Here is a 20,153-nt window from a genome sequence, read left to right as displayed (position 1 = left end):
CGTTTGCCACGAGATTGTTATATTTTTTTATGTCAGACCCCCAAATTAGGTCGCAAAAGAGGTATCAACACAGATAATTAAAATTTTTCACCATAAATGTTGTTTTTTAACCTATATTGATGATACAGAATGATTAAAACCGCCCAATATAGGTAATTAAATTTTTTTTAGAAAAGACCCAAACCGCCCCTTAAGAATAGCTAAAGTGTGTTCTTGCTATGTTGTTTCTTTCAGATAATATAATATGTACTGTTAACGTTAGTATATATTTATCATCTTCCTTTTCCTTTTACGGAAAAAGAAAAGTCTTTAATACCTCAAAATTTTATGTATATCGTTATCTTTATCTAATTGTTTTTGAAAAGACGGAGCCATCTTGTTGGGTGAATGGTGAAATTACCCTTAGACCGAGCAATGTTAGAAGCCCCTAAGACTGGGTGGGGATCCTGACCTCCCATAGCGGGCAGGGAGGTACATACTGTGTCTTCTATCCCCTTATATCTGTTTTCCAACATGCTTTCTGTCTTTGTCTTGGAATGAGATTACTTGGTTTTGTCCTGGCTCTGGCCGGAGTCCTAGCTGGGAGGGAAACAGTCAAATGCATAGTTATTGTTTTGGGAGATGATATTTTTTTCCTTGTAAATCATCTCTCTGTTATGTATTATTATTTTTATTTTGAATGTATAATGTAAGCATTTGAGTGTGTTCCTCTTTGTTGGATTTTGTCCTTGTGTCTGGATGAGACTTGTAGGTGATGTCAAACTAAGTACATTGGTGGTATGCTCTTGGAATCTTCATCTGATCCCTATTTGTTCTCAGTTCCCCTTTGTCTTACTTTTTCTTGGGTGCTTTAATTGTAATTCTAGAACTTTTTACTATCCCATTTTCTTCCTTTTTACTGGCGCTGATATAACCTAAATGTGTTGCAAGCGCCGTAAAACCCTTAAAAACAAACAAAAACAAGCCCCTAAGAACAAGTGAACATATCCTGATAATTGTTGAGAAACTATAGTGACTGTAAATAATTGCCTTGAGGTACAAGTTGTGACAATTGATGGACAACATACCAAAGGAAGACAAAATGTTTTGATAGATTTTTTATCTCATGCATCAGTTACAGTTTAATGTTTTATTTGCATTTTATGCTATTTTTCATATATTTTTTCTAATGGTTAAGAAGGCTGTAATAAACTCTCTATTTTAAATATATGACCCTTCGCCTCAAAACGGTATTAAGTCGGGATGGCGGGTGGTTGGATGGGAGCATCACCCTTGAATCATATACCTATGATGTTCACATGGGTGTACGATCCGATAGTGATGTCGTTTCTTCTTCTCTTTACTAGCCTATCCTGCTTCTTTGGTTTGTGATTGTATTTTTGACAGGGGATATTTTTTTTTTGTGAATCTTCTGCCTGTTTGTTCTTGGTTATTTATAATTTAGCTTATGATATCTTTAGGTTATGATTTTGATTTACATTTGTACTATTTTTGTTAGATTGCTTGTTTTTTTGTTTCAGCGGTCTCTCATATAACCTCAATTGTGTTGGAAGAGACCTAAAGCAACAAACAACAACAACAACAATAAGTCAGGATGGTTAAGATGTTGGAAATTGCATTTATAGCCAGAAATATCAGACTTATGTTGAATTGTAAGTTTTATTGTAGAGAATGGATACCATATTTTAGAGTTCTAATGCCAACAATTTATATTTTTGACCAGTTTAACATTAAATTCGGCTTTTAAGCATATGGTTCATTCCGACATAATACCGTTTTGAGACGTTATTACAAGTTAAATAAAATGTACATAGACAAGCAACATGATTTTGACAGTTTGTGTTTCAGACTTTCATTGAGATATTTTGTGAGACATGACCAAAAAAAAATGTAAAAATTCATCTTTTTGTGTCTAGTTTTTCAAATGTTCATGGAACTTCTTTCTTGTGTGTTGTCACTTGTACTTGTAGGTCTTTTATTTATGATCAAAAAAGTATTCTAATTTATTTTGAAGCAATTTCGTCCTAAACAGGACCTCATCATTTCTCTCTTTTAGCTTGATATTAAATAACAGGTTTTGTAAATCTTCAACAATGAGTCTTATAGATAGTATGCAGATGACGTCACTCAGGCCTTTTGTTATTGTTTTTGCCATCCGCGTTTGTGAGTTGTTCTCACTAAACTGTATTAACAAGACTATAAAAGTTCATGGTTACAGAGAGTTTGTGTGTTGGTCCGTTATACTTCCGGATGGCAATGTTGTGAACTCCTTGGCCAAGCGCATTCTATCTATATTCTATAATCAGGAGAGTTGAAGTAATGAGATAAAGTCTAAACATCAAGTCAAGTCTTCCTTTCATTTCTATACGCCGTGCATCAATCAAGTGTTTTTTTTTCTTATTTAGTCTTACATCAAGTCAACTCTTTTTCTCATTTTCAAGTCCATGCATCAGTCAGTGTTTCTCTCTCATGAATTTTTTAAAATAAATAAAATGTCATCATAATAGCTTAAAATAATGTTTATTGCTCATTCTATAAATATGAGCAAAAGATATACAAATCTTCTGGGTGGGGTTCCTGACCTTCCATAGTGGGCAAGGAGGTACTGACCGTGTCTTATATCCCCTTATAGCTGTTTTCCAATTTGCTTTCTGTCTTTGTCTTGGTATGAGATTGCTTGGTTTTGTCTCGGCCCTGGCCGTAGACCTTGGCTGGGAGAGAATGCATAGTTATTGTTTTGGGAGATGATATTTTTTTCCCTTGTAAGCCATCTCTTTGTTATGTATTGTTATATTTGTTATTTTGAATGTATAATGTAAGCATTTGAGTGTATTCCTCTTAGTGGGAACTTGTGCTGGTGTCTGGGTGAGACTTTTAAGTAATCTCAAACTAAGTACATTGATGTTGTGCTCTTGGAATCTACATCTATTCCCTATTTGAACCAATTCCCCTTTTTCTTACTTTTTCCTCAAGTCCTTTTAATTGTAATTCTAGAATCTTTTCACTATCCAATTTTCTTCCTTATTACTGGCGCTGATATGACCTAAATGTGTTGCAAGCACCGTAAAATTATTAAAAAACGAATGTTCTCATAAAAAATCATTAAATCAAACATTTTTCTACATATTGATGAAATTTTAAAATTGAAATCTACTCCTACTAGATATTTTATTTTAATTATTTTTTATGAAGGTAATTATGATACTTGAAATCAACTCTTGTCAACTTTGGAAGGGATTTTCTCAAAATTAGGGCTTCACACCCTAACTTTTTACTATCCCATATTCTCCCTTTTTACTGGCGCTGATATGACCTAAATGTGTTGCAAGGGCCGTAAAACCCTAAACAATACAAACAGCTTTGAATCAGTATACGAACTGGGATGAACATTTTTCAGGAAAGTTGTGTTTTGCCGGGATACTTAGTTGTTGTTTTTGTTTATTGTAAAATAATTTTTGTTAGAGATATAATTTAGTCAGGTACTATGTTGTCAAAGTTCAAGGCCGTTTTTTTTGCCAGACATGATACAATGTGTATATATATATATATATATATATATATATATATATATATATATATATATATATATATATATATATATATATATATATATATATATATAAATATATATATATATATATATATATATATATATATAAATTTTAAAATTATAATAAATTATATATAGATAGTTCGAAGTGGACGTCACTCAGGTCTTTGTTATTGGTTTGTTATTGTTTTTGCCATCCGTGTTTATGAGTAGTTCTCACTAAACTGTATTAACCAGACTATAAACGGTCATGATTTTGTGTTTTGTGTGTTGGCCTGTTATATTTCCGGATGGCAATGTTGTGAACTTCTTAGCCAAGCGCATACGATCTATATATAAATTAAGGTTCTAACGACCACACACACACACACACATATATATATATATATATATATATATATATATATATATATATATATATATATATATATGTGTGTGTGTGTGTGTTTGTGTGCGTGTGTGGCCGTTAGAACCTTAATTTAAAACAAATAGTAAAATACAGATTCAGTATTAAACACGTTTTCTAAAATCATTTTTAACTATATAATTGATGGGCAGGAGGTCACTTGCTGTGACTTCTATCCCCCTAACATCTGTTTTCCGAGTTCCTTTCTGTCTTTGTCTTGGAATGGGATTGCTTGGTTTTGCCCTGGCCCTGGTCCTTGTCAGAGTCCTTAGCTGAAAGGGAAACATTCAAATATTTAGTATTAGTTTTGGGAGATGATTTGTTTTTCCTTGTAAATCATCTCTCTGCTATGTATTGTTAGTTATTTTTTTTCAATTTTGGATATATTTTTTAAGCATTTGACTGTATTTCTCTCAGTGGGATCCTGTGCTGGTGTCATGATGATGCTTTTAAGTGATCTCAATCTAAGTACACTGATAAATTGCCTGGGTGGGGTACTTGACCTTCCATAGTGGGCAGGGAGGTACATACTGTGTCTTCTATCCCCTTATATCTTTTCCAACATGCTTTCTGTCTTTGACTTGGAATGAGATAACTTGGTTTTTTCCTGGCCCTCGTCGGAGTCCTGTCTGGGAGGGAAACAGTCAAATGCATAGTTATTGTTTTGGGAAATGATATATTTTTCCGTGTAAATCATCTCTCTGTTATGTATTATTATATTTGTTATTTTTAATGTATAATGCAAGCATTTGAGTGTATTCCTCTTTGTTGGATTTTGTTCTTGTATCCGGATGAGACTTATAGGTGATCTCAAACTAAGTACATTGGTGGTATGCTCTTGGAATCTACATCTGATCCCTATTTGTTCCCAGTTCCCCTTTGTTTTACTTTCTCTTGGGTGCTTTGATTGTAATTCTAGAACTTTTTACTATCCCATTTTCTTCCTTTGGGTCATCGACTTCCTTTGATTGGCGGAGAGGTCACAATTGCAATGTCTTCTATCCCCCTATATCTGTTTTCCCGATCCATACTACTGCTCTCATCATTCTTCTGGTTTTTCCCCCTGGCTTCGGCACGGATCCAGGGGAGGGAGACGGCAGGATAAACGATTAATTTTTTTAAATTCTTTTTTAGAGATGATTTTTTTCCTTTGTAAATAATCTCTTTAAAAAAAAATATTACAGTTTTTAATTTTCAATATATTCTGGGGTTTTTTTTTTTGTTGCTTTTTTTTGGTTTTGTTTTGTTTGTTTTTTTTGTTTTGTTTTGTTTTTGCAAACATTAGAGTGTATCCTACATAGCTGGATTCTTTGGTTGTGCTTGGATGGGACTTTAAGATGTCCAAATTTGCACATTTATAGATTGTTTGAAACAGTCCCCTTTGCCGTACTTTTTCTTTGGCGCTTTTAATTTCAGATCTAAAACTTTTTCCCCATCATCTCCCTGGCACTGAATTGATCTATAAGAGTTGCAAGCGCCGCAAAACTCATAGAAAACAACAAAGACTAGAGCTATAAGTGGGGGGGGGGGGGGGGGGGCTTAAAGTAGTAAACTTTGTGGCTTTAAACTGACAAATCCTGTTCAAGTAAACCAAATGTTCTTTCCTACTGGCCTAGAACACTGGACGTATTTTAGGGAGATACCACTTTGTCATGACATATCTATTTATGCATTTATTTTTGTGTGAGGATTTACAATTTGTTATAATGTAATTTAAGCATTTTTACATTTACATATTCATACCTGTTATAATAAATTTACATTTTATAAACATGGCTTACTTTTTTCTTCTTTATAGACAGTATCTGTCACATAAAAAAAGAACATCCCATAGTGGGCAGGGAAGTGACTTACTTTGTCTTCTATACCCCTATATCTGTTTTCTGAGTTGCTTTCTGTCATTGTCTTGGAATGAGATTATTTGGTTTTGTCCTAGCCCTGGCCGGAGTCCTAACTGGGAGGGAAACAGTCAAATGCATAGTTATTTTTTTGGGAGATATTTTTTTCCTTGTAAATCATCTCTCTGTTATGTATTATTATATTTGTTGTTTTGAATTTATAATGTAAGCATTTGAGTGTATCCCTCTTTGTTGGATTTTGTGCTTATAGGTGGTCTCAAACTAAGTACTTTGATAGTGTGCTCTTGGAATCTACATCTGATTCCTGTTTGTTCCCAGTTCCCCTTTGTCTTACTTTTTCTTGGGTTCTTTAATTGTAATTCTATAACTTTTTACTAACCCATTTTCTTCCTTTTTACTGGCGGTGATATAACCTTAATGTGTTGCAAGCGCCGTAAAACCCTTAATGTATTCCTCTTAGTGTGGACCTGTGCTTGTGTCTGGATGAGACTCCTTGGTGATCTCAAACGAAATACACTGATAGTGTGCTCACGGAATCTGCATCTTTCCCCCCTTTGAACCATTTCCCCCGGTATTACTTTTTTTTCTCGTGTGTTTTTCAATGGAAATCTTTAACTTTTTTGACTACCTATCCTATGTTCCTTTTTTTTTTTTTACTGTCGCTGAAACTTGAATCCTAAATAAAATGTCGGCAAGGCTGCAGTCAGAAATACCTTAAAGCCCCAATTCAAAAACAAATGCGATACAGGATAAATTCGGTATTATGCACATTATAAAAGAATGACGTGATTGATTTTGTTTCGATAAGAGAACGGGCAGGCACATGCACATTGGACCGAGAACGCCGTTTCTTTTTTACTTTGTGGATCAAACGACGCTAGAAAACATATGGAATTGAATCGTTATTTAAAACAACCCTTACGACCTTTCATGGAACAGAAAAAGTCTACTACAAAATCTGATTCTTTAAATATAAGTCACAGGTATAAGACGTTTTCCAGTGACGACGGTCAATCAAGTTATTGATTTTCAATTAAAATATTTTCTTTGGGCGAATTGTTTAGACAGACAAGTTTGTTTGTGTATATCAGATAAGGTGAATATTTGAAATCGTTATTTTATCTTGACAGATAACCAAAATGACATATTTTAATTTTAAGGTCGTTATAAGATAAACGATTTTTTTTTAAAACATCTCATGTCTCATTCGCTTATCACACTATTCTTTGATAACATAACTCCGTTGTAAATTATATTCACAACTCGAAAGATTGTACACTCTGTGTAGCATCGATAAATTACAAATAGGTTAAAATAATTCACTTCTTGCCTTGCTTGAATTAAAGAATGGAATTGAGATTGACCTAAAGTATTACTGCTTGGTGTTACATTTGTGTAAGGCCAGGTATTCACTATATTATACTTTACTGGATTTCAAAGACCATTTCGTGAGTAAACCTGATGTCAAAAGTTCTAAAATGTCTTAAAACAAGCGTTGTGTAAATGTTGCTGCTCGAAGCTCGAAGAAATAAATAATAACGTGAAGTTGAATGTAAGCTTCAATTTAATTACAAAAACAGATCAAATGAACTGTTTTTGTAATTAAATTGAAGCTTACATTCAATTTCACATTATTATTTATAAAACAAGCGTATAAAAATTAATTCTTTTCCAGATATTAATAACAGTGATATTAACGAAGATTGCATCTTCATTGAGTCTGTAGCGTGATAACGACGAAATTACTTGTCACCCATTATTGGATGGGTAGAGCTGAGATTGCAGAGATTAAGAATGATGTTGAAAGGGATAATAATAATAATATAAATACTGTATTGGCATTTTAGATAAGCCAATCGAGATGGCGGAACTACAAAAACCAATTAAGGTTCTGAAACCGAGCAAAGCTGCTGGTGTGGATAATACGTTGAATAGATTTATTATTAACCTCTCCTTACCAACCATAGGAAAATCGTCATATTCGTTACGATGCAAACAACAATTTTCTCTTTCTGATTTCTCTACAGCTATAAATACTAAACACTGTGTTGTAGAGATCGTTTTGCAAAACAATATTCTTTATAGATTGCACTTATTACTTATTTGATTGAGTAAGAAAAGTCTATTTTTGTGTTGGGTGGGAGTGAATTTTCGGGGGAAATTCTAATAATGGCTGGTAAGGAGAGAGTTAATGCAACTTCAGAAATCAAATGACTGATTTTATCCATTTTCAATAAGATACTAGAATTGGAATATTTCCCCTTGATATGGAGTCAGGGTAGAATTGTGCCGATTTTTAAAAAGGGAGATGAAGGAGATGTGAACAATTACAGAGGGATAACAATAATGAGTTGTATATTATGAAAACTGTTTACAAGATTAATGAATGAAAGTCTTGATGTATTGATGGAGGGAGAGGATGTGTTAAACGAGGTTCAATATGGATTTAGAAAGGGAAGGAGCACATCAGATTGCCTTTTTTATTTTACTCTGACTTATTGAGATATTGTTATCCAAAGGGAAGAAGCTACATTGTGCGCTTATCGACTATGAAAAAGCATATGATAGATCTGCGTTATTTACAAAATTGATCAAATCCGGTGTTCGCTAAAAATTTGTCAAGCTATTTAGAAATATGTATTCAAAGGTCGAGATGGTCATGGGGGGGGGGGGGGGGGGGGGGGGGGAGGTCAACCATTTAAAAAAAAAAGTTGAACAGTGGATTATAACATGGTGAAAGCACTTCGCCACTTTTGTTTTCGCTCTTTGTTAATGATCTTGAAAGTAAAATGATGATTCAATTGGATTACAAATACAGGATATTACAATTAAATTGCTCATGTTTGCAGACGATATGGCAATAATCAGTGAAACAAAACAGGGTTTGCAGAAATAATTTGGGATTCATCACCACCACTACTACTGTCATTATCATAATCATAATATAAATAGTAACAATAATAATGAACAGTGAGAGTGAAAATCAACATCAACAGACAATAATTATGATGGCAACGATAACGGTTGTGACTATGATCTTCATTAATAACCAATCATATATCTAATGTCACATGAAACATTATACAAGTAGCAAAAACTAAGAATTGTACATAATATACTTAAGTATAATGTATTTCTCATATTATGTGTGTCAAGCTCAAGACATGCGCGATTATAATGGCTAACAAGCACACATGTCCCCCTATCCGCACCCATTCGCCGACACGCATATCCACCCACCCACACAAATACACACGCACACACAAACACACAGACACACATACACACTAACACACACATACACACACTGATCTACGAAAACACTTGTACAAATAAACAGTGGGCGAAGAAAAACAAACATAAATAAATAAATGAATTCAAAGGATTCAATCATGGCTAATAGACGATATCATATCCTAATAATATATGTCATAATCTAAACATTGATGCATACATAAATAAATAGGTAAATAAATAAATTTTAAAAAACAAAAAAAAAAAAAAAGAACCCAAAAAACAAATAGATATAAGACTAAATTAAATGTTTTTTGAAGTCTCCAGTGATACCACGTGCCTAACTAATTTTTTTTCCAATTGGATTTAGTAGCCTGATGTCACGTCGCCCGGCAACGGCGGCCATCTTGGTTCTAAACAAAGAAAATCATTACTTTTTAGTCTTCATGTTGGCTAGAACTTTTCATATGCCTTGTGAACAGAATGTGTAAAAGTCAAAACATGATCAAATTTATGGGTTTTTTTTTTTCCTCTAGATACGCTTTTATGCTCGCCGGAGAAATATTTCATACGGGCGTCCGCAATTGTTCCGATAGTTAAGAGCCAGTGTTACTAAGTTACCATGCGTCATTAGGAAGGAAGTGACGTTACGACTGTTCAAGAGTATTCTGTTACAATTTATAGATAGGATGCGCTTGGCGAAGAAGCTCATAACATTGCCATCCGGAAGTATCACGGACCAACACACAAAACAACGTGTAACCTTAAACCGCAGAGCAGGTAGGTTACCACAGAGACTGCACTCCTTGATTTCCGTGTAATTGGGTCGCGCATCCGTTAAAACATGTCAAGCCGTATCGTCGTATTTGTCATAGTCTGTTTCCGTACATTGTATTAATGCATTGGTTTTAACCACTTTACTCTGCTGCGTGCTTTTGTTATCGTTTTTGTATTCTCTTCACAACACGCATGAAAGATGGAGTTTGAAGATACTGCTCAAAGTTTTCAAGAAAACATTAAAAGATATAATTCAAAGTGGTGCAGTGCTATAAATTGTACAAATTCAAAGGTTCGATGTCCTAATTTGTCTTTCTTTTCGTTCCCTCTGGATGCTGAAAGGTACGTTGAGATTTTACTTAGATGTCTACCTTATATCGGTTAGAATTAATTTGTGGCCATTGGTCTCAATATCAATTTATACTGCTGTTGGTGATGACTATGACAAATTATTGTCATTGTGATGGCGAAGGCAAAGAGGAGGGGACACGAACGATGATGATGACAATGATAATCCCGATAATATTGATGGAGATGATGATGATGACGATGATGATGATGATGATGATGACGATGATGATGATGATATTTATGAATTAATAGAATTGAATGGTGATGTTATGAAGCTCCGAGGAAGAATTTTGAAAAGAAAGAATTGCTTTCTTATACACTGCGATGCATAGATTGAGTGGTTAAAGCAGTAGATCCCAGGCTTGGAGGTACAGGGTTTGATTAACACAGTTTTATCCATGCGCTTCACGCGACTCAAGTGATAATGGGTACCGGCCAAGCTAGTTAAGTAATCTGCAATTGACTAGTAGCCGGTCCAGAGGTTAACACATAATTTACCAGTCAGCTTCACGTTATAGAAACCGGGCTAAGCTCCGGCTAAGGACCTACTTAATTGCTTCTCAGACATTTGACATGTTTTTCTTTAACCTAGGTCCCGACGGTGGGTGATCAATTCACGTAGAGCTGATTTAGAGAAGAAATCTTATGAACAACTGCACAGGGGCAATGTCATCTGCGAAATACATTTTGAACCAAGCTGTTTCAAAGAAACAAAAGGAAAGAGGAAATAATTGAAAAAAGATGCTGTCCCATCGGTATTTAGTGTTCCAAATCCTCCACCTAAACAAACACCCTCTCGGCCACCACCTAAAGATCGCACTGCGTTCACACTGTCACCAGCAACTACGTCTCGTGCAGAAATCGATACTCAAGTGAATGATGTCGAGAAAGAAATAAGTGAGCCAATGGATGGTCATGTTATTCAGCAAGAGAACAGCTTACTGAAACGAAAGTTATCTTCTGAGAGGACTAAAAGTTGCAGGCTTAAGAAAAAGCGTAAGACAGTGACATCCACCACAGTCTGCGCATACACTGGACAGAGGAACTCCGTCGATGAGCCACGAATTGATATGAAATGCATTCGTCAATGCTAAAAGATCACCTCCCTCCAGAAGTGCTTGAATTAGTAATGACGCAAATAAGAACAACGCAGGCAAACAGGCATGGAAGAAGGTGGACACCTAGTGAAAAGGCTTTTGCTTTGGCACTCTACAACACAAGCCAAAAGGCATATTCCATGGTAAAAAGGAAACTCTGCCTTCCTTCATCAACTACTCTAACTAGGGCAATGGGGAACATTAATTTAAGGTCAGGTATGTGCGATCAGATGCTCCAAATCTTTAAAATAAAAGTTGCTGGCATGTCCGATTTAGAAAAGATTTGCGCTGTCGCAATAGATGAGATGTCACTGAGGAAATCCCTGAGCTATGATTCCCTGAATGATGAATTTGAAGGACTTGAGGATTTTGGTTCGATTGGAAGAACTCAACAATGCGCCACCGAAGCTCTGATTGTGATGGTAAGAGGACTTGCATTCACATGGAAGCAACCACTCGCATACTATCTGTCTAATGGACCACCAAAAACTCATGTCCTTCAAACAATTTTGAAAGACATCATCATCAGGATTAGAGATTTAGGTTTGATTCCCAAAGTGTTGATCTGGGACCAAGGCACCAACAATCAAGCGGTTGTTACAAAATTCGGTGTAAATAGGGACAGGCCATATTTCCTCATCAATGATGAAAAGTTATTTGTTATGTTTGACCCCCCACATTTGATGAAAAGTATTAGAAATAATCTAAAAAAGAGTGGATTTGCAATGGACGGCAAAATTATTTCATGGAATCATATCCAGATGTTCTTCGAGAAAGATTTAAGATTCCCAATACGAATGGCCCCAAAGTTAACAAAAAGGCACATTACTATGCCACCATTTGCAAATCTAAGCGTTAAACTTGCAGTGCAAGTCCTCAGTCACTCTGTTGCTGCAGGGATAACCACCATGGTCCACTACGGCGATCTCCCACCAGAAGCGATGGCAACTGCACAGTTTGTAGAAGAATGCAACAAGCTTTTTGACTGCTTCAACAGTTCGTCTCGCAACGGCAAAACTCCCATGTCCCATGCAATCTCATCTTCAACCGAGCACGTGTCGTTTCTGAGAGACAAACTGATGTGGTTTGACAACATTAAACCTCTCAATAAGAGTGGAAGACTGCCATGCATAGGGAGATGGAAGTTGACAATTGCTTGCCTCCTGGATCTATGGGATGACCTTTCAAACAACTTCAACATGTCATTCCTGTTAACAAACCGACTGAATCAGGACTGCTTAGAGAACATGTTTTCGGTAGTTCGAGGCAAAGGCGGACATCGTGTCAATCCAGATTGTCGGGAGTTCCGGTCAGCACTGACCCAGATCATGGTGGATGCAATACTCCTTCCTGGAAAAGGCGGCAACTGTCAAGCAGACTTGGACACATTTCTGTTTAAGCTTGACACCATCACAACAAAGGGAGCCACCCACACAGTCAGGACACGGCTTCATCAAGATATTCCAAGGCTCATCCGACCCTTTGTACAAAATTGCGCAAGTAATTCTGTACTAGGAGTTCCAGAAAAAGACATTGTCGCCTACATTTCGGGATATGTCCCCAAGAAACTCTTAGGAATAGTTTGTGGTTTGTTCAAGACAAATCTCATCCAGGAAAATCCTTGTCAGACTCGTCTTATTTCATATCAATGAAACAATATCCCGACCTAAAGGAGGGTGGACTAACGATACCATCACCTACTCTGCAACATTGCTTCCAAATCGCCGAAGTCGTATTTCGCGATGGAATCAACTCCTTGCGTGTTGCTACTGGTGTAAGGTTCAGGCTGGTAAAAAAAAAATGGTCGAGGCCACAATGGACATTCCACTTCACTGCAGGAGTGAGAAGAACTGCTCAACGAAATTCCTTTCATTGAACCTCTACACTACTATTAGACTACATCATTTCCTGAGATGTCACAACCGTGAGATGGACATTGGTGGCTGCAATAGGGGTAGGAAAAGGAAAGCTCTAACGTTTGCACATATGTAGATACTAAGGTAAGACCAAGTAATTCTATTCTTTGCTATTATGCTATGTAAATAACTTAGGTCATTTTAAAATCTCATTTTCAGGTCCCTGTTTTCACAATAATTTCCTCTATTTCACTTTTTTTTCTTTCTTAATCTATGAAATCTTAACGAGCGCTTCATCACATTTTCCTTCTTACTCTCAACAAATTTAAAATGAATTTGATAACGGGAATAATTGTTTGGCAATTTTGCCAGGTGCTAACACTTTTGTGAGAATAATATGACTAAAAAAGGGAAAAAACCGCTTCATTAGAAACAGACTATAATTTATACGGCGTGACATACTTTTGAGACACGGCGAAGTCGATTTCACGAATTTAACATTGAGCGAAGGGGGATTGAGCGAGGAGTGCAGTCTCTGTGGTAGCCTACCTACTCTGTGCTTAAACGTTTATATCGGGTTAATGCAGTTCAGTGAGCATTACTCATAAACGCGGATGGCAAAGAACAATAATAAAGACCTGAGTGACGTCATCTTCGAACTATCTATACAGAGCCTAGAAGAAAAATCAATTTTTGGTCTCTGCCACCCCCCCCCCCCCCCGGCCCACCCTCGCAATAAAATTACGAGAACCTCATCTAATTTTTGTAATGACTTTGGTGTATATTATTTTCATTTTTAAAACCAAGAGGCCAGATCGTGGCCTTCGTATGGTTATGGCCTGACACTGACAAAAAAAATGACGTCAAAATGCCTGTCTTTTGCCACAAAAGAAAACAAATCGTGAGTTGTATTCAATAGTTCAACCAATGAAATAACTTGTTTCCATGAGCTCTACTAACGACAACTCACTAAGCGGTGCAAAACCCAAATAATGACGTCAAACTGCCAGTCCTTTTGGATTTCAGTATCGGGCTATAACATAAAGATGGCTACGGCCAGATATGGTGCGAGAATTTAAAAAAAACGGAAAAAATGATGACGTAAATTTAATACGAAGCCAGGTACTCATTTTACACCTGAGTACGGTGAGAGAATGTGAGTAAAGAGCCTTTTCCAAGGACTCAACTATGCGCCGAGCGAGAGGCTCGAACCCAGGACCTTCCGATCCGAAAGCGAGTGTCATACCACTTGCTCTACTGGCTAAAGAAACTATGCTGGTCATTCCAAAGACGTATAAAAAACACCGATTGATCTTCTTAATAAGAGCTCTCTTTAGATACGGAGAAAGAATTATAAACTAGTGATGGGAGAAATGGGGGGGGGGGGGGGGGGGGGGGGGCACACACAACCGAGTTGTTGGGCGCAGGTGAGACTATGATACGAGTTCAAAGAGATAAAGCCGCCTACTTTTCTTCCTTTTTACTGAACTGGTACTGATGTGACCTAAATTTAATGTTTGTGCAAGCGCCGTAAAACCCTTTACAGACAAAGGTTTTGTGTTCGTCGTTGTACTGCATTGGACTCAACAGTAAGTACCCCCCCCCCCCCAACCCAACACCCCCCCCCCCCAACCCCCAACCCCCGACCCACACCTCACCAGAAAAGTAAACAGATTTCTTGGAACTACCAGGAACAGCTGTACTGAATCTAAAGCCCTCCCTGGGAAATACAGTAGAGAAAATTGAAGAACAAAAAAAAAAAAAGAAAATGAAAATTCAAATAATTTTTGTGTTAGGCGCCGCCTGATAACTTGCATTCTCTCTCTCTCTCTCTCTCTCTCTCTCTCTCTCTCTCTCTCTCTGACCTCTCTCACTCTCTCTCTCTCTCTCTCACCCTCTCTCTCTCTCTCTCTCTCTCTCTCTCTCTCTCTCTCTCTCTCTCTCACACCCATAGGCATGACCAAACTAACAATACAATAATCTGCTACTATTTATCCACAAGTGCATCAATTATCTTATTAAATATATAGGTATCTTTTATATCTAATATATATATATATATATATATATATATATATATATATATATATATATATATATATATATATATATATATATTCATAGTGCAATATAGTTTCTTTTCCCAGTGGACATAGTTGTTATTTCTAGCAATTGAAAGAACGCTAAAGGTACCTAACCTACTGACATATATTATATATAACATAATTTTCAACGGCGCCACAAACAACAGTGCTATTATTAGCTGGTGCAATACTCTCTCGGCACCAGTCAGGTTTTTAAATTTATTTTTACTATTTGGTTTCAGTCAATCAGCTGGTGTAGGACGTAGGACCTTTGATTATATTATTATTATAAAAGGGAGCGGTTCTGTTGAACCAAAGGAATAAACAACAATGTGAAATTGAATGTAAGCTTCAATTTAATTACGAAAACAAATAGAATGGACGTTTCGGATTTCCTCTTTACCAAAAAAAAAAAAAAAACAGAATGAATGAGACCCAACAATGAATCAGATGATGTGATAGTGGCGTTGTTAAGATGAATAAACAAAACATTGATGGGCAGGAAATAGTATCAATGCAAAGAGAGAGCCAAGCTTGTGTTTGTCTATAAAGAGAAAAGGATAAATACGTAGTATAGCCTTGTGTGTGAGTAGTTCCGTGTCATAGTCATGTTTTAAAATTGTTTATCTGTTGTTTATGTTTGTAGTGATAACTCTCTCACACTCACAAAATTAAGAAGACAAGGAGTGTTCTGTTTTGATATTTTCCATTTACTTTCAAATGTTGACCTTTGAGTCCTTTCCTTGAGGTAAGTAGGATTGTAATTATTTTTTTCTTTTCTCAGATCACGGGTCGTATTGATATTAGTGTCGTGGTAGCTGTCATGGTCTCAAGTGAGTAAAGAGCTACTCGACTATGCATAAAGATATATGTAGAATGAGGCCCCAGAATTTACTAGTTACTATAAATGAAAAACAATTAACGATTTGTTTACAATGAAATAAAAATAATGATGAAATTTAATTAAAAGAGATAAACAGTGATCGTGGCAGTTACAAATAGAGATATGAATATTTTACGTAACTTATGATAATATGTCAGGTTCGTAAGTTTACGTTTCCAGGCAGTTGATGGGCTTGGATGATCTATTCCTCTGATAACAGGATCGGACTCGTAAAATTCCACTTCCAGGCAATTGGTAAGGGGTTATTATGTAATCCTTTGACAGCGGGCTCGGGTTTGATCCTTGAAGATTATACAATCAAAGTTAAAAGCTCCGGCGTCTTAATGGTGTAGATATAATATCTACAAAGTCCCAAAAGATAAAAATCTTCTAGTATATAGAAGGAATAGAGCGACTGGCCGTCCGGCATAGATTGTGAAGAGGAGTGAGTGTCGAATGTTAGACCTATCAGCTTTTATAATAAGTGGCTACGTGACAGAATGTAGAACGAAAAGTATTCACTAATTAGAAATTAATTCGAGGGAAGGCTATAAAAGGAAAGACGATCTAATATAAGAATGTAAAGTTTATCTAAGCCTACCGAAATATAACTGGAGTGAGATGAATTCAGTTCTTAATAAAATAAAATTTAATAAGATAATTGTGAACAACCTTTACTGTGACAGTAGCTACAATGAAACCGTATTAAAAACAAAAGACTTAGAATAACATCAGATAGAGATGATTCTGATCGCAATAAAGTATATATATATATATATATATATATATATATATAATGTAAATTTTCACTCACATTTTTTGCCGAGACGACTCGTTTCTGTGTATTTCTCACACTTCTTCAGTCGGCATACTGAAGAAGTGTGAGAAATACACAGAAACGAGTCGTCTCGGCAAAAAATGTGAGTGAAAATTTACATTATATATTAGCTCTAACCACCATTATCGAGCACTTTCGTACCTACAAGTACCCACCAACACTCATATATATATATATATATATATATATATATATATATATATATATATATATATATATATATATATATATATAATATATGACATATTTAAATTCACTCACCAAACATGATAAAAAAAAATAATTAAAAAACCCCCCAAAACCCCCCCAAAAAAGACCACAAATAATTTTAACCCTCTCAAGGCCAAAATTTGAAGGCAGCATTTAAATTGTTATGTCAACTAACACATAGTTTACTTCACTAAGAACATTCAAATTTTGATGTTGATAGGGGTTGACTGGTTGGAGATATCATAATCCTGGATTAGGTTAAAAGAACAAAAGCAGAAGAAAAATAATCGATTTAAAAAAATGACCAAAGAAAAACAAACCCTGTCAACTTGTAACAAAACAGCACCGATATCTAACTATGGGACTAACCTTTAGATAACAATTTGTTGGTGATGTCGTTTTCTGGGCCCGTTTTCATGAAGGAGGACTAGGATTTAGTAATTTACTAGGCTAGTAAATGACTAGCCAACTTTCATACTTACAACGCAAAAGATTTTCAAAGAGGAAATTATCAAAACACGTGATATTATTGACTGTCGACTGTTATAGACTGCAATGATGTTCATAGTCGACTGTTAATTCCATATTTAAAACAATGGCAGTTTCATTGAGACTTCGAACTCGAACACCGAGATTGAAACTCAAAGAAATTGAACCAAAAAAAAAAATCAAACAGATAATTACACAAAAGAGAAAGTGTGTTCTGATATGATTAAAATCACATTATTTCAGTCAATTGCAATGTCAACAGAATAACTTTTATCTCCACTATGCTTTCTAATCATGTTTTGTTGAGGTTGTTGTTCTTTGACGCAAACCCTTTGATTTCGGAGTCTTTCATTCACTCCCAACTCACCGAGCCGATAGATTCAGTTTTTTTAGTTGAACAAAAACTTTCGACGATCTGCTCTTATCTTATAGTTTTTTAAAGCCAGTGTCAATGGCAACAGGACACTTTTTGCTTCTGTCATTCGTAACCGACGTATTTTTTTTTTCAAAATCGAAACGCACTCAATCTAAAAATAGCTGCTATCTTGTTGACGCTATGACGGATTCTAGTTACTACTCTCAGTCTAAGCTTGTGAAGTCCTGCCTCAGTAAATGACTAAAACTTGGCCAAACTTAGTCCCCGGGCCAAATCTTTACAGCTGTTTAAAGAGTATTGTCTTAGTATGCTTTTGACGAACTGAGCATGTGTTGTTGAATCTGTCTGTAAATAGTTTGCCGTGTGAAAACTAAATTGTTCTACAAAATATGGAACAAGCTTCTGTAATAATCTGTGTTACATGATTGCCCTCACTCTCAAAATGACTTTACATGACATGCTTATCTAAGTCTGTAAACATTGACGACCCTAATATTTCTCTTACTTTTATTATCACTGCACTTATTGTTGTGATATTGACCGCTCTCAAAGGTCCCTCCTTGTGTGTAGTTTGAATTTCTCTCATACAAAGGTCAGCTGCTGTAATATCCTTTAAGATCTTCAGATGGATATAATAATCCCCCCGCCCCCCCCCCCTCTGTCTTTTCTTTCGGTAAAACTAGATGATGAGTGTTTGCTTGAATATCGAGATTGTCTAATGAGGCTAAAAATAAAAATCTGAACACACAAACATTTGATTTTGTCTCGTAATTCCCTTGCGATAAATCCAGACATAATATGATACAAAATAACTGAATGGTACTCTGAGGGTTGGCAAAGGGTTTTCGTAAAGATCACAGTTTTCCTGTCCAATTTAGGTTGAAAAGAGGTTGTCGAATTGTCAACAGTAAAAGTTGATTTTTTGGGAAAAAGCTTGTTTTCGGGGGCAGGTAAGCAATTTGCATTTTTCGAGCTCAGCACACCATTCTTCATCAAAAGAGACCTGAGGGCATATTTAAATTGAAGGACATTCGGGTTATTATTCCAACCACCTCTTCTTCGTATCATTGAAAACAATGTCTCCAAATGATCTTGTGAGAGTCTGTAGTATGTATGTATGTATGTATGAGTTGCATTGTACATTAGTGCGCCACCTATAAGGTGTTATGCTGATGTAGCTGTAGCATAGCACCTCATAGGTGGCGCACTAATTTACATCAGCATAACAGTGTCACGGTCACAGGGAATTCACATATTGGGACCAATATCAGTCTGTAAGTAAGAGTATATTTGTAGCTATTGGCCAAAAAGTCTCCGGGATAGCAATTCTATGGATGTCAGTGTTGCCAAAAATCCAACAAATCCAGTTTTCCTCTTTGACTGTAGTATCGGCTTGTTACGAGTTGTCACATAATGATGATATATAATTTCTGGCAAAATGAATAAATTCTAATTTTTCCTCAAGATTTTCCTTTGTAATAGGGATTTTAAATCCGTTAGTACAGAAACTACTGCTGTTGCACAAATCAAACAATTTATCAAAGATACGAATAAATTTACAAGTCGCTTCACTTCCAGCAAATTCAGGCAACTTCAAGTCATCCCGAAGAAAAGGAATGGCAGAAACAACAGAAGAGCTTAATGGTTGGGCAGGAAGAGAAAGTTTCATTTTATTTTTCAAATAATCAATATGTCTTCCTTTTAGCTTGTTGGCAGTATTTAAATTACTTTCAAGCTGCAACTTGTGAAGTGCAACAATAATATATGACCAGTCAATTCTCTCCTCTCCACAACGCAAACATTTTAGGTCACCCAATGCATTTCTAACATTTTAAAATAAATGACAGGCATAAAAAATAAAGGGAATGGTTTTAGATGAATCCAAGGGGCGAGGAAATTCAGGATCAATGACATCCAATAGCAGTTGCAGTCGCTTGCTTGGTTAACATAAGCTCCACCACACAGACAGCCAAACTATCCCATCGTTAATAATCCGTGCTTGCTGGGCTGCACTGATCTTATCAACAAGAAAATAGCCAATAGGGTGCTTAAAGTATCGCTTTTATCCAACGATGAGAAGAGTAAGACTATCTGCAGCTAAGATGCAACCTGAAGATGACCATGGTTCACATAGCATAGATTT

At 35.9% G+C, this 20,153-nt stretch overlaps 2 protein-coding genes across 5 annotated transcripts in view; both read left to right on the top strand.

Annotated features, from left to right (window-relative positions):
• The window catches only part of LOC144967011 (uncharacterized), a 36,785-nt gene extending 33,242 nt beyond the window's left edge, over positions 1 to 3,543 (top strand). Inside the window, exons 14-16 of the mRNA XM_078903754.1 lie at positions 207 to 437; positions 973 to 1,229; positions 1,724 to 3,543. The gene's annotated coding sequence lies outside the window, so the exon portion shown is untranslated. The remainder of the gene's footprint in view (positions 1 to 206; positions 438 to 972; positions 1,230 to 1,723) is intronic.
• Positions 1 to 20,153, top strand: part of LOC144967016 (uncharacterized) — a 101,490-nt gene that overhangs the window by 69,036 nt on the left and 12,301 nt on the right. The window contains exon 1 of one of the 4 annotated variants that reach the window (XM_078903757.1): positions 7,009 to 7,263. The exons of 1 other annotated variant lie outside the window; for it this stretch is intronic. The gene's annotated coding sequence lies outside the window, so the exon portion shown is untranslated. Of the gene's footprint in view, positions 1 to 7,008; positions 7,315 to 15,762; positions 15,963 to 20,153 lie in introns of those variants that run through there. 2 more of the 4 variants (XM_078903758.1, XM_078903759.1) reach the window with 2 other exon arrangements.

This window comes from Berghia stephanieae, chromosome 3 (genome assembly GCF_034508935.2).
Source record: "Berghia stephanieae isolate SIO BIC M18660-M18661 chromosome 3, UCSD_Bste_1.3, whole genome shotgun sequence".
Taxonomy (NCBI): Eukaryota; Metazoa; Mollusca; class Gastropoda; order Nudibranchia; family Aeolidiidae; genus Berghia; species Berghia stephanieae.
The sequence above is the reverse complement of the archived record's forward strand: the minus strand, read 5'-3'. Positions and strand labels throughout refer to the sequence as shown.